Consider the following 15,483-nt stretch of genomic DNA (forward strand, 5'->3'; position numbering starts at 1 on the left):
TTGCAAACTTGAAGATATAATGATTCCTACTAAGAAACACAAATGCAGCACCAAATTAGTCTCCTAGCCCTTCTCCAGTTTGTTTCCCTTTGCCTGTGCAGAGGGAGCTTTAAATGATTTTTGTTTCTTCTGTGGCCTAAAGCATTCTTCCTTTAACACAGTGAATAGCTCCCTGTATTAATCTGGAGAGACATCACTTGGGTAGTAGTGTGTGATGTGTTGCTCTTAGAGGGAACCAAGTGGGACTTCGGACAGTAAAGTAGAATTTGGGTTCTGCTAGCCTTCCTAGTTTTAAAAATGTACCTGTTCAGATGTAAGTCTCTTATTTGTTGGCAGGGGGTGTGTAGGTCTTTTTTAACTACTGTCACATGGTGCAATAAAGGTGCTTTCCAGTTTCCAACATGTGATATAAATTGGAGGAAAATATGAATAGGCTTTGGGGTGAACCAACATTTCCACAACCTTGTATTTGATATGATAAGACAACTTTGTTGTCTGGAAAGCTAGAAGAGCCCAAACATATTGGAAAAAATCTGTCCAAATTTAATTTTAAAAATATAGTTTTTAAAAGTCTGCAAGAATCTTCCATAAACAGGTTCTGAATGTTTTTCTCTCTGTGACTCATTTAATGTGTGCAGTTTATAACTATCTAGGATGTTTAATAATAATACTTAGGTTTAAATGGAGACTTAAAGATATTGTAGACTAGCAGCCAAAGCCTTTCTGTCCTGCAGGGGCAACAAGGTGGATGGCAACAGTCATGTGCCATCTGTGCAAGAATGATGCATATCATTGTAAGGGGTTGGCAGGGAAGGTGGCCAGGCCTCTATCTTTAGCTACAAAGCCCAAGCAGAGGACTACTTATCAAGTCTCAGATTCTCAGTTCCAGCTCTCTATCCCTTCCTGCTGTTGTCAGTTCCAACTGTTTTCCCCAGATTATTTCTCCTCTGTGCACCTTTTCCTGTCTCCTAACCCTCAATGAAATTAAAATTTCAAGGCATTAATTGGAAAGCCATAATTTGTTTTCCCTGATGTGAAATCAGTTCTTCCAAACACGGATTGTCTAGAAGAAAAAAAAAAGTCCAAATGATCTGTTAAAGTGTTAAAAATAGTAAGTTGATCTTAATATTTCATATGATAACACATACTTCCTCAGTAGTTTTGAAATTTTCATTTCTTAATAACTGAGATTTTTTCTGCTTGAGTTAGCTAATATCTCTTCCATGTAGTAGTAGTATTTGTTGCTATCTAAGAACTCCCCTACAAGAGGAAGGAACTACTGTTTAGTGTTGAAGAGTAAGGAATTAAGAAACTCCCATGAAAAGCTTTTTTTAATTATGATGACAGGACGCAGATGAAGCAATGACGAAAGGATTTCTTTCGTGAGGCTGAGACTTGCCTTGCATGAAGAACTGCATTGGAGTACGCCTAAAATAGATGTCTATGCTTCTGTATCTGCCTGAGGTTACCAGCAGTTCACCTGAAGAAAGAGTCTTCTTGGCGTTTCTCTCAGTACGTATCTAACAATTTAGTCTAAGCTCAACAGTCATTATCTACCTTAGTTGTGTCACCTCCAAATGATCCTTTAAATATTTATAATATAAAACCTTTAAACATGACAAATACAAGCAGAATCCTATAAAATTAAAAAAAGGCATTAGAGCTAGACTACAGATTCCTTAACAGTGTGTAACTGATTTTCCCCAGATGCAGTGAGAGAGTATTTAGTATACCTAAATATCAGACTCAAAATTCCCTGGACTTATTCACCTTAGAGAAAAAAAGCAAGCCAAAAACATTTGAATACCAAAGTGGCTGCTGCTTTTAAACGGCTTTATTCCATTGCAATAAATTCCTGAAGGCAACATAATATAAATCCCTGAACCTTTACTCATCTCTGCCCTTGTATTTGTCATCCTCCTACCAGAAATAATTAGAGCCATCTCAAATTCTGCATCTTAATCTGACTAAATAATTTCCATGTAGATTTTACTTTCCAGGAGTCTGTTTATGATCTTCAAAGCCATTTCATCTTAAGAAATCCTGTGTCTTTGATCATATGGTTTCAAAATGTATCCTATCATACCAGTAAAAGGAAATTAACATTTAGAGGACACCTTCAGGTAATTCAGAATCCTTAAACAATAGATGCATAATTACTTGGAGAAATACAGATTAAACCAGGGATCTAGTCCTCTTCTTTCTCATTAAGGGAAGATTTTGCAAAGGAAAGAGCCCTTTCTGAGATTTCACATGTATCAATAAACCATGTTGTGTCATCTTTCTGTGCTGGCACACAGAGATTGCTGATTTTGGAGAATTAAGAACATTCTTGCAAATAATTTCAATTATGTCTTTTGTCCTGCATATTTATACTTCTCTTTTTATTCTGCCTCTAAGTCTGAAGAAAATTTCTGTGGCTCAGGAAAAACTGTAGATCAGTGAAAAATTAACAAAATAGGGGGAATATGTTGTATGTCATTCCCATTGTACCCTCTGCCTTCTGCCTGTGTCTTTGCTCCCTGAATCCACAGTGTGTTGTGGCCCACAAAGAAATTTCCTTCTATGATAACAGGTTTATGCCAAGAACTAGACAGAGAATATTTGTGGTGGCAGCTTGCTTTACTCTGACAGACAGATATTTCCTCCTTTTACAAAGCACAAATCTGTGGTGTCTATGTGGGAAGAGAGAGGGAAGCAGTAAGTTGTGGGATTCAGCGCAGCCACATCAGTGCAGTCTGCAGCAATAAGGTAACCAAAACATGGATACCTCCATTGCAACTAATAAAATCAGACTGCTACTTCAAAATCTAAAAGAAAACAGAATCAGAGTATATCCAGAGTTGCTGCTCTGTCCCTATATTTTTATAAGAATGATATTGTCCTGCCCCCTCAAACTCATTAAGGTACAAATTATTCACAAGCTGTGAAGGAAAGTCATGTTATTTAAGATCCTTCACTGACCATTCATGCTAGGTTGTTGAAAGTAGTCTTATTTATGATCTTTCACTGTTTTTTCAATTTACCATCTATCAGACAATTTATCATAAAGCTGTAATGAACTCATGATTCAGTGCTATTAACAGCTGCACAAACAATACAGGCTGTAGATCTTCAGTTTCTAAAGTTCAACTTTATGTTCAAGTCACAGAATATCTTGATTTTAGATTGTAAGTCATCCTGCTAAAGGCTATTTCATTTCTGTGCAATATCTGTAGCTGATTCCTGGGCTACCTTCTAACATTAAAAATAGTTGACACTTCTGAAATATTTTCATACTTGATGCCTCAGTGATTTATGCAATTATTCTGATATAAGCAAGTACTAAAAAAAGGCTTTGGTTTGCAATGTTGATTCTTGGAGACACTAAAATATTCCATCTCTCTCTAAACTCATTTAACCAAAATTGTACTACCTATATACACATTTAGAAAGGAATGGGAGGAATACCTATTCTCTTCTCTCATCTACTGCTGGACAGTACTAAAATTTACTATGTGCATGCTGACAAAGGCAAAAAGACCTGAAACACTCTTTTGCAAACCAAATTTATTTCTCCCTACCTTAACATTTGAATTAGTGTATTTTTATCTCAACCATTCATTTTATTTCTATGATACACTGAAAACAAAAACCCAATTTTAACCAAAATAAAATCACATGCTACAACTGTTTTTACAAAATCAAAGGATAGGAAAGGACATCACTTCAAAAGGTAGAGTAGTAGTGGAAAGTCTTTCAGGTATGACTGTAAATTGAAATGACTTCTGATGCAATGACTATTTATAGGTAAATAATGAGTATCTACATATTGCCTTGTAGGATTTAAAAAAACATTTCATGCCTTTTAATGAGTAAACAATAAATCTATAAAAACAATTTGATGGGTGTTTTTTTTTTTGGTCTGAACCGGCAGCTTGTTTTTAACACATAATTTTTGCATAAGGAGTTCTAATGATAATACTCTTTGAAACACTATATATGTGTGCCATGGAATCCATCTGAAAGCACTACTCCTTGTGATTATACACCTCCAGTTCGATACAGCAATGTAAACTTTCTCACTGTCAAATACGCCATTTGTCTCAGAGATTATACAGATTATACGTTAGTACCTTTCTTTTTAAGCTTGTTAGTACTAAGTATCCTTCAACATGTTGGGGATGATATTTAACACTTTCCCTCTTACATGGATTAAAGTCACTCCCTGAAAAGGGAATCTCTTTGTCACAGATAATTCATAATAGATCCGTATATTTTCATTGAAAAATATGGAGCAGAATCACAGAATTGCAGAACAGAATTACCCGTACCATCAAATATTTCCTGTAAGGATAACTGTGATCTTTGAATTAGGAGTATGTATTCGCTAACTAAAAAAACTTATATTTAAACAAGTAAAGGAAGAAACTATCCTTTTATCATAGTTCAGTGAGAGGAATTTAATATAAATGAAAACCAAATGCGAAAGTGCAACTGTAAAGTCTGCACATAAACGCTGCTAGAGAAATGTTTCTAGATATTTCCAGTAACTCACTTTATCTCCTTTCCCAATCTTGGCAACTAATTTCTTTGATAGGCAGTCTTTTATAATTTGTTCTTTGTCAAAGGCTCATAAAATCTACTCTGAATTTTCTCTTAAATGAAAAAATCAACTTCTTTTCCCTTATATGAACAGTACAAAAAAATATACTTTGCAATATTTTTAGTTCTATACTTGGAATTTCTTCAACTTTGTTTCTTGTCAGTGAATCCTACCATTAGTAGCAAGTGCTGAGCAGAACACAGTTGCATGCTAAAGGAATCCAGTTCGTGGAAGTGAAGGTGCCTCCCCAAATAACAAGACTGGTTAAGAGTTGTACATCTCAGCACATAAACAAGCGCTGCACAGATATTCACCAAGTACTTAGTAACAGACCAAAGGAAATTTTTTGGAATCTTTTGAATAGGGTGACCATCCCAGCCGATGTATATGTTTCTGTCAGTCATCTTGCACTATGGATGAGCCATTTTCTATCATCTTAGTGACATAGAAAAGGCTGTCTTGTGTCACCATTCCCGCATCTGCAGGAAAATGCTACAGAAATTGTTCTGGGGACTCCTTGGGACCCACAGATTCTCTATTCAGGGTGTTAATTAACAAATTGAAGCGTTAATACAGTGTCTATGAAGTGCCTTAGGTGCAGCAGAGGCTGTTCTTGGGTGTCTCCAGGACAGTCTGAAATTCCCACCTGTAGACCTGCAACAAATAGTCAAGTGCTTTGCTGTGAAAACAGCCAGATGTTCAGTCAATCTCCAGGTCTTCTGCTGAGCTCATTTCCACTGAGACTAGCTGGGAAGTTCCTGGACCACTGCTGGAATTTGTATTTCAATGCAGGTGTCTGACTGGGACATACTGAATGTTAGGGATGATGGGGTTGCACACACACTAGGATTTTGGTAATATAAACTAAGTACAAGGCTTACAAAAGGCCATAATATTTGCTGTCCCTATAGGAAAGTGACAGAAAGAAAGACAAACTGAGAACTGACAGTTTCTGCTGTGAGGCTGCCATGAATTTGAGTCTGTGGTAGTCTTTGTAGGTACCTAAGTCACCTCACTGTGGCTTTCCTAATTCCTGTGGTAGCACAGTTTAACATCCTTTCAAAGCCTTCAGTATTCTCTCTGGAGAGCACCCAGTACAGTATACAGTTAATCTGATAAGGGTGCTGCTAGCAGAATCTGCAAGATTACAGAACTAATAAACAATATAGCAAGGAAGAGAATTAACTTTTTTCTCCGCAACACATTTAGTAGCTTAAATTCCACAGAACACACACAGACAATATTTTTATTCCCCATCTCATGATAATTAATGTAGGAAAAAATAAGGAGCTTGATGCAGTATCAGACGAAGTAAAGGCTGCCCTTTGCAGTCTTCCTTTTTCTTTTACTCTCTATTCTCAAATAGACAAAATGCTTGCAGCTAAATATCAAATTGGAACTGTGAAATGTAACTTTATAGTGAATCATATTAGAAAGTTAAAGGTTATGAACAGGTCATTGTAATCTTGTTATCCAGGCACTTATTTCCTTACTCTTCAGTTCTAAGTACTCGGTGTAGCTATCTGACCTGCTTTTTTCACATAGTTTTGCCTCTTGTCTGTTTGACTGCAATAGTGAGAATAGCCACTGTATTTTGTTCAGAATGCATTTTTGGTAAGGCGATTATGTTTAGTCTTGCTCAATATGAGTTGTCTTTCTAAATGCTTCGATGGGCAAATATGATTCTGTTTGACATTTTTGTTAATTTAACACACTTTTCCTGAGATGAAATGATGCCTATCAACAGTAGCTTGCCTGCCCTTCCTGTACTGCCATTTACCCTTCAGGCATATTACCCTGGCTTCTCATGTGCTCCTCATATCAGTTTGCTCTTCTACTACATCGTTACATTAACTTCTGTGTATATGTTGTTCTTTAGCTGTCTCTACACAATTTTTTAAGGTATACTACTGCTTTAAAGGGTGCAGGTTTGTTAGAATACTAACTTGAGTCTCTGCCAAACAGGTCAAAAATTTCTCTAAGATATCTTCCTGTTCGTGAAAGTGAAAGACATTATCTTTTACACCTAGCAAGGAAAATCAACTATTTCTGGGACTAAAACGTAGCTATCTATAATGCACTGAATCCATTTTCACAAGCCGTAGCAGACCATTATTTTTTCCAAAATTTCTTGTATCTCAGTGTGTTTTTCTATTAGGAAAGAACTGTATTTCAAATAATAACATTTTAGCTAAGAGGTCTTTTATTATTCTGAGTTCCAACTGTGTGGTATTCTATTTTTATTGGACAGCAAAAATAACTAGTTGTTAATTGCATTCTTCTCTTTTGACCCCTATTGTTTTTGAAAATTTTGGGTAAGTTAAATAGCAGACAAGAGGAGAAATAATATGGGAAAAATTATAAGGTTGTAGGGGAAAAGAAACCCAAAAAATTAGAAAAGGAGAGAAAAAAATAAAGAAAACCTACAGGAAAATAGAGGTTACTGCTCTTTTCTTGATATTTTTACATGAAATCTCATAGACTGAGCATGACTCTCTCCCCTTTCATTCCTTCTGCAGTGAGGTACCAATACCATACATTTGTAGCACAGCTCCACTCCTGCACCAGGATCCCACATGCCTGAGTCAGCTGTTTGATTTGTGATCTGTCAACCACATCAGCTTCCAGGCTGAAAGAGGGCAGTGCAACTTTGCAGGCACAGGTAAGACTCCAAACACTGCCCTGCTAAGAGGCACACTCCCAATGATGCCAGCCCTTCTTTCTGATGTGACCAGGCAGAGTCACAGCACTTCTGATTAACGTGATTGAACGTCTGAATCCAGCATGGGGTAAAAGCTAACAGATGCCCACTCTGTTGCAAGAGCCAGTGTTAAATTCAGTGACTGAAGAAAGCTGAGAATTCATCTCTTCTGTAAGGTCACAAAATCCCCGAGCAGGGATTATGCCTCCTGCACGTTTGGGGCAGGAGTTTCACATGCACTTCTGGCTCAATGTAATTTCCATATGGGGTCAGCCTCTTCCTGCTTTCATTTGCAGCAGTAGATGTCTGATATTGAATGTTTTGGGAACCTCACCTGAAAAAATTTCCTGATGTTCATTCTACTATCTGAAGTGAAATGCAGGCAGCATTGCATGCTTGTAAAGATGACTGTGCTGGCTGTACTGCAGAGCATTTCTTCTGGTAATTAGACTCCGAGCTCATAGGGCGGTTTCTTGACTGTTGCTTATCTTTGCCACATTCCTAGCTGGGCAGATGGCAATTGGTTGTCAGTCTCAGCAGATTCAACCAGGACTTCAGTATGCAGGTAAACGAAACTGCCCTCATTTGCATTAGTATTAATTCCTCCAGCTCCAGAGTTTAGGCATGCTGGTAGAGTGTGCGGGTTCCTTCAGTGTATAAACAGCAAACTGGTATCAGATTAGTGTGTTCCAAAGAACATAAAACTCACTAGGGAGAAAAAGAAAACATTGACATGTTTAGGTTTCCACAGACATGCAGCTCATAATTCCCATAGATTTGGGAGATTTTTAAAACTACAAAATACTGTAATTTCTGTGTTCTGCAAATGGCTGGGGGAGATGTTAAAGAATGCTGGAAACTTTACAGGTATGAACAAATGCTGAGGTTTTGCTTCTGCAGTGAAGTCAAAGCTGTTGGTATATTCCAATGTTTTTAATCTTTCTACAGATTCTAGGCATAACTTGTTTTCTGCCATTACACTGGTGTTGTACTTGGCTCTCTTTTTCATTTCTTCAGTTGTACATGTAGCTCAGAGTGCTGCCTTTCTTTTCTTTGGTCTTTCTTATTTATTTTCTCTCTCGTGATTCATGTCGCACAGTATTCTGGTAGAGATGTGAATTTCCATTTGTTCTCTCATGTGAAGACTGACTGTACCATCTTTCTTTGTTCAGTCCTCCTACTGATTCATCCCCAAATTGCAGAAACAGTGGGTTTCATATGTATTCAGATATCTTCTTGTCTAAATGCATTATATTTAGTTGATAAAGCCAGTATTTAATTCTAGTTTGAACTGCAGCTTAACTACATTTAAGACTAAGCTAAATTTTAAATAAGGAGTTTTTGAGGTCCAAAATGGAAAATAAAGCATTCTGCAATTTTTCATGGAACGAATCCTTATGCCTTCCAAAATCGGTTTGGTTTATTGAAAGCATTCTCTATCAGTAAAGTCAAAAGGATTTTGACCCTTTTTATGACTAATTTTATTTAAAAATTTCATTCCAAAATAGCTGTTTCAAAACACAGAATACACAATATTTTATTTGTCCTTTTTTAAGGACATATGTCATATTAGGACATATTCCTAGCTGAAATAGTTAAGTTATAAACTCTAATTTCAAGAAGCATCAGTTTTGTTTTATAAACAATATTTTGCAAGTGTTTATTATTTGACAGATTTTGATTATGATGAGTATATAATTTCTTCCTGAAAAAGCATTTTGACAGAAAGCTTTAATCAGCTCTGTTGAGAACCCAAATGATTAAGATGTTGCTTAGCACACCGCTAAGCTAGACCAGCACTCCCAGGCTGTATTAGAGGATAGAAAACATCCTCACTGAGACAAGGACAATTTCTTTATCTTTCTCTTTTATTTTTCTCTAGCATTCAGGCACTGCAGGTAACGGTGTCAAAAAGAAACTTCAGAAGTATTTTTTGGAGTTACACTGTCAAAGAGATGGCAGGCTGTGTCACAACCTTCTAACCAGGTCATCTTTAAGGCTGCTCACACCAGGCTGCCAGTTGATAAAAGCTGTTTTTCCCACGTTGGCTCCAAGAAACAAAAAATCAGAACAACATTTTTTTTCCCTAATTAAAAATATATAAAAAAGAGGCTGCTGAATTACATGCAAATATATATAAAATTTAAAACTTATTACTTGATAGTTTTCCTTTTATGATGTTTTTCAATTTTATACTGTAAATTAGATTTTACGTTATCACAATTGACTAAAGCGTTTGGGTAATTTTGGAACAACTTATAAACTGTGTTAGGGGTTTTGATGCTTATTTCAAGTACTGAATTGGCAGAAGGGTTGTGTTTCACTATTGCACTTACCCTTTCCAGGAGAGTTTACCACAGCAAGAAACCTCACCATATTCTTAATGCTTTGGTATTCTCATTTACTTAGTAAAAGAATTGAGCACCTATGTGTCTTTACAATGCTGTGTCATGGCTTCACCAGGGCAATGCAGTATTAAACAGTATTCTCAGCTACCTCTTCAAAATGTGACATTTCCCTCAACAGAGCTTAGTTCAGCTAAGGAGAAAAACAACTCGTCCATAGTATATCAGGGAGCTTCTACACAACCACAATGATGCCAGCAGAGATACACTTGTTTGCATCTGCCTAGACATTTTCTGTCTTTATAGCAATAGTTTAAATCTAGTTTGAATCAAACCATTACAGCACACTACTGTGATTAGTGCCTTGAAATTATTTTGGTATGAAGATAGAATGAGCCACCTCTTTGAATTTACTCTTCCCTAAAAAAATGTGAAGTATTTTCATGGTGGGCTACTTGGCAAGTAAGGACCCAAGTTTCAGTGAGTGGCTGCACCTTCTATAGCCTCCCATCACAGAATCATAAAAAAATTATAATAATTGTGTTCCAAGTGTGAGCTCATGGTATTTTAAACACTGCACAGCATGTTTTCAAGTTTTCTCTTTCATCCAGTCCTCCAGGTTTTGATATATTATTTATTGAGAAAATTCTCATTTCAGTAATGTTGGAATTTAGAGTGTATTTTCTGCTCAGTTCTTGCTGCTGCAGCATTATAATAAAAGATGGACTCAAGCTTTTAAGGAAGTTGAACTGATATTGTAGTGTTAATAAACATAAGCTCTACACAAGCAGCAGTCTCCCACAAATAGCAGGATTCTGCTGCTGCTTCAGATTTTGTCTCTCATCTCTGAGTGGCACGGCTATGGGAAAACTGGAAGTTTGTGTGCCACAGCCAAGGTTTGCAACTTTTCTAAATATTAATAGCATTACCCTCCTTTTCTTGTTGTTGTTTTTGTGTTATTAAGCCATTCTCTATTTGTTGAGGGGTTAAGAAATGTCACCCTAGTATTTATCTGTCATAGAGAAAAGGGCCAACAGCAGTTCCGCAAAGATATATTGGAGTACAGTGTGAACAAGAGCACCAATTCCAGGTCAAGAGGTGGCTAAAAAAGGAACAAACCCAAGAAGCATATTCATGTCTCACTCCTGCTTATCTTTACTGGAGTATTCTATCAAGTTACACAGGCTGTGCTCACAAGTGCCTGTACCTTACAAAAGATAAATGTTAGCAAAAGAATGACAAATGCTCAGCACTTCTGCAAATCATGTTGGATATACGCTGTATATACAAAATCAATTACTTATAATTACATTAAAACATCTGTATTACAAAACAGTAATATTTATAGAACTATGGAATATGCTGAGTTGGAAGGGACCCATCAGGATCATCAAGTCCAACTCCTGGCCCTGCACAGGACACCCCAAGAGTCACACCAGGTGCCTGAGAGCTTGCCCAAAAGCTTCTTGAACTCTGTCAGGCTTTGTGCTGTGACTGCTTGCCTGGGGAGCCTGTTCCAGTGCTCAAACACCTTTTGAGTGAAAAACCTTTTCCTGATATCCAACCCAAACCTCCCCTGACTCAGCTTCATGACATTCCCTCGGGTTCTGTCACTGGTCATGAGACTGAAGGGATTGGTATCTGATCTTCCACTTTCTCTTGTGAGGATGTTGAAGACTGCACTGAGGTCTCCTCTCAGTCTCCTCCAGGCTGAACAAACCAAGTGACCTCAGCTACTCCTCACAAGGCTTTCCCTCCAGACCCTTCACCATCCTCGTTGTCCTCCTCTGGATGCTCTCTAATAGTTTAATGTCTTTTTTATGTTGTGATGCCTAAAACTGCACACAGTACTCGTGGTGAGGCTGTACCAGTGCAAAGTAGAGTGGGACAATCACTTCCTTTGACAGGCTGGCAATGTAGTATTTACTTTATGAATAAAAATAATTTTTACTTTAAAAATAAAAATATAAAAATATTATTTACTTTAAAAATACCATTTAGCATTTTTTAAATGCTCTGAATATTTATAAGGCCTTTGTTATCATTACCAGATAACAGAAATAGATGAAACAATCCCCTGGTGAATTTAAAATATAGATGCTTGCAGAACATAGTAAGTCATTATTTTAAAAAAAATTGTTGACAAACATTAATATCTTTGTCTCAATGGCTGCAGCAGTAGTATTTTTAATGTGCTCTATTTGTTCTTTAGGTTTTAGTATTGGCATTATACTCTATAACTTACACTAACAATTCACAACAGGATTAACCTACAACATACATATTACTGATTTACTCTGGGACTATTCCCCTTATGATTCCTTTAATGATCATCTGTCCATGCCTGATTGTATTCCTTTTTTTCTCATTTTGTTGTTTCGCCACCATCCCTTCTGATTTCTGTATTCCTTCTGATGATTTTTTGTGCACTTAAAAAGTTCATAAAGATACAGAGTTTAAGGACTCCATCACCTGCAGTTTACTAGAAATCCTGACCTGAAATATTGAGTCTCTCTTAGCTGAGTGCTTGTTCTGCCTAGAGGATATGTTAGGAGCACTGCATGAGTAAAAAGGTTTTCATCTGATCCACATACTGCATTCTCATTTGGAAGTTATTTATAGATGTGCTGTGCTGTTTCCATTTTCTATCCCTTTATCTCTCTCGCTCAAGATTAGTATTGCTTTCTGCCTCTTTCTGAATGTGAGCATTTCTATCATTGTAGTTCTGCTGCTCTGATCCATTATTGGTCTACCACCTTTATTTAATACAAGTCATTAATCGAACTTCATACATTTTGGGCAAAAGGAAGAAACATGATACAAATGGATTCAGTTGCTGTCACGTCAGAAACAGGACATATAGTGTGTTACAGTTCTACCCAGGCCAGTAAGAAGTTGAACTCATTGTGCACTCTCAAGGGTTTGGGGAAAACATGGGATAGCTTCAGGGTGAGTTAACTGCAGATCATCTCATGTTCCCCCTTCTTTTTTGTTGTGAGGACATGATGCTGTAATTCAGCTGTAGCTGTGCAGTCACCTTTATCAGTTTGAGTGCAGCCTCTCACTGGAGGTGTGATTCTCATCGCTCCCTTTACTCATGGCCAACCCTGCATCACCAGGCTACCATTGAGACAGACAGACAGACAGATCATGGACTAATCTGGCTATAAACTAATCTAGCAAAAAGAAGCAAAAAAAATCAGTTGGCTCAGTCAGATTCACTGCACTGACATGCAATTCTGGGAAGAGAAAGTGCAATCATGCTTTTCAGCAGCTGCCCATATATATCTTGCACTAAAGCAGCCATGGAATTATAGTGTCACTTAGGCAGTAGACCTGGGGACAGGAGGGAAGAACCCTATTGACTGTTTGAGCTAGAGGATCAAGGCTCCCCTTTTCACAAGTTCACTTGTCTCCATATTAACTCAGGAAGTTGTCAAGAAGCATTGGACTTGCATGAAAGAGTTATTTGCATTACAGTCATCAAAAAGCATTTTCCAACACAATGTGGTGAAGATCCCAATTTTTTTTCATTTAAACAAAAAATTATTCAACACCCCTTACTCAGGTCAAAAGAGAAATATCAGCATAACACAAAAGCAAATTTGTCCCAAAATATTTAATATGTAGGAGAAGGGGTACTAAGTTCATCTTATCTTACAGTAACAAATTGTTTCAGCAAAAATACATGGGGGAAGGAATCTGGCTGAATTCTTGAAACAGTGGGAGGGGAAATGAGCTGCTAGAGGTTGAAACGAATTGGTTTCTGGGGCTCTTGAGATGTCATGCCAGCCCTGTGAGCAGTACACCGTTCATTGCCTTTGATATTAGATAGTCTGTTCGTAAGGAGAATAAAATACCCAATGACAGTATCTACCCATTTTCTTTCGAACAAGAAATAATCCTTGCTAGAGCCCATGTGGTGCATAGGACTTGAAAGTGATGGCAATATGCAGTGTATTACTATAACTAAACAATCATAAATAAAACATTTTATGATTTGCAGCTGTATGCTTTCAGAAAAGCTGTACACAACTTTTCCAACACTCTGCTTTCAGAAATAAAAAGAAACCCACTTGAACTTGGCCATTTCAAAAGGTACTCTTGGCAATGGGAACTTTGAAAGATGCAGCATATTTGGCATAATTTGTATCTGTTGGCTTACATTAGTTCTAATATAAGCATTTCAAACAAAGATAGGATGTTTTCTTAGCTCTCTTGGAATGTTGACATTGAATCATCCATACTGCAGGGATACTTGTCTAATGATCACAGAGTCTATCACGCACTTCCTTTGGAGAAAGAACAAAGATAACACTAAATCTGGTGGTAAAATAGTTTAACTTAGGAACAGCAGCATCAGACTAATTCTGGTTTTTTGAACTCAAAAGCAATTGGTAGTCAGAAAAAAAAAAGATTAATATCCAGGTAACTAGAAAGGTAAAAGGACTAGGAAAAATAAGGAATATTAAGGGATGGTAATGCAATGCTACTCTTGGGGGAAGAATTTCAAAATGGGGTCCTATGGAATATTTCTGAATATCAATCCAATTAGTAGGAACAGAAACATGCAAATTTTTAATCTTGTGAAATATTTGAGCATTTTAATTTCTTTACATTTTATAGTGTTATTTTCTAGTTACATATATGTCAAGCCTATATAATGAATTTTAAGAGCTTTAAATATTTTTATTTTATTAATACTTTTTAAATTCTTGTGTGCATTGAAATACTTCATTACATTAATGTTAACAGATTCTGCTCCCAGTAATGCTGGAATCATGCAGTTCACCGAATGGAGCTACTCCAGTTGCAACAGGGTCAATAAAAGTAAAACTATGTCATGCTTTCTTGCCATATTCAGCTAAAAATAATTCAGATATTACATAGACTGTGTGGATTCTTTTTCATTATAGCAAAGATTGAGATTCCATACAAGTACTCGGGTTCCAGGGGAGAAAAACATTCAAAATCATGTACATTTTTTATGAAGGACAAAATTAAACATACATTCCCTACCATAAATAACTTGTTTTCCCACTATTTATACATCATTCATCAATAATTTGCCCATGCTAGAACTTCTACAATTAAAGAAATTTCAGGATTTGAAATTGAAATTAATTAGTCATCCTATTCTTTTTATCACATGTTGTCAAAAGTATTTACTGAAACTGCATTAACGAGAACTATGTATTATGTATTACAATGACTAAAGAATTTCTCAGACTAGTGTCTTAAACATAGTATTATATTAGTAAAATATATTAATACATTTTAAAATAAAATAAAATAAATACAATAATTATGTTACTAAAATATAATAATACATAATAAAATAAATATAATAAGCCCCATAATATTAGCAAAAAAAAAAAAGCTATTACAGAATGTAGCATCATTAAAAAACACTGAAGGATTTGTGCAACATAGAGACATTTGAAAGAAAGTCTCACCTCTGTTCTTCATGTGATTTGCTTAGATTGAAATGTCAGGTTAAAATTTCACAAAAAAAAAAAAGCCTAGCTGCTCTTGAAGCCGGGAGAGGCAGGGCCTCATTCCCAAGATAAATAGGTTTTCATAGTCAGAAATTCAAATTTCTGTGCAGGATATGTTTTTAAGCACCTTTAGTGATGGTACTTTTGGTTTTGATGCACATACAGTTTCCATTATTGGAACAACTTGATATGATTTGGTTTTCAAATAACTAGCAAGTAGCATTATATATTACCTAACTACTTGACTAGAAGAATATAAAAATGCAGAGAGCTCTTTCCAGCGACAGGAAATGGGTACACTTCTTCAATTAATTTACAAGACTGCCTTGTTTGCCGATGCATTTATGCACATAT

General features: G+C 36.4%; 1 protein-coding gene across 4 annotated transcripts in view; it reads right to left on the minus strand.

The window, feature by feature from the left end:
* The window catches only part of B3GALT1 (beta-1,3-galactosyltransferase 1), a 186,491-nt gene that overhangs the window by 118,356 nt on the left and 52,652 nt on the right, over positions 1-15,483 (minus strand). Inside the window, exon 1 of one of the 4 annotated variants that reach the window (XM_064660986.1) lies at positions 7,621-7,730. The exons of the other annotated variants lie outside the window; for them this stretch is intronic. The gene's annotated coding sequence lies outside the window, so the exon portion shown is untranslated. Of the gene's footprint in view, positions 1-7,620; positions 7,731-15,483 lie in introns of those variants that run through there. 4 annotated transcript variants of the gene reach the window in all.

The sequence above is a fragment of the Pseudopipra pipra genome, chromosome 7 (genome assembly GCF_036250125.1).
Source record: "Pseudopipra pipra isolate bDixPip1 chromosome 7, bDixPip1.hap1, whole genome shotgun sequence".
In the NCBI taxonomy this organism is placed as follows: Eukaryota; Metazoa; Chordata; class Aves; order Passeriformes; family Pipridae; genus Pseudopipra; species Pseudopipra pipra.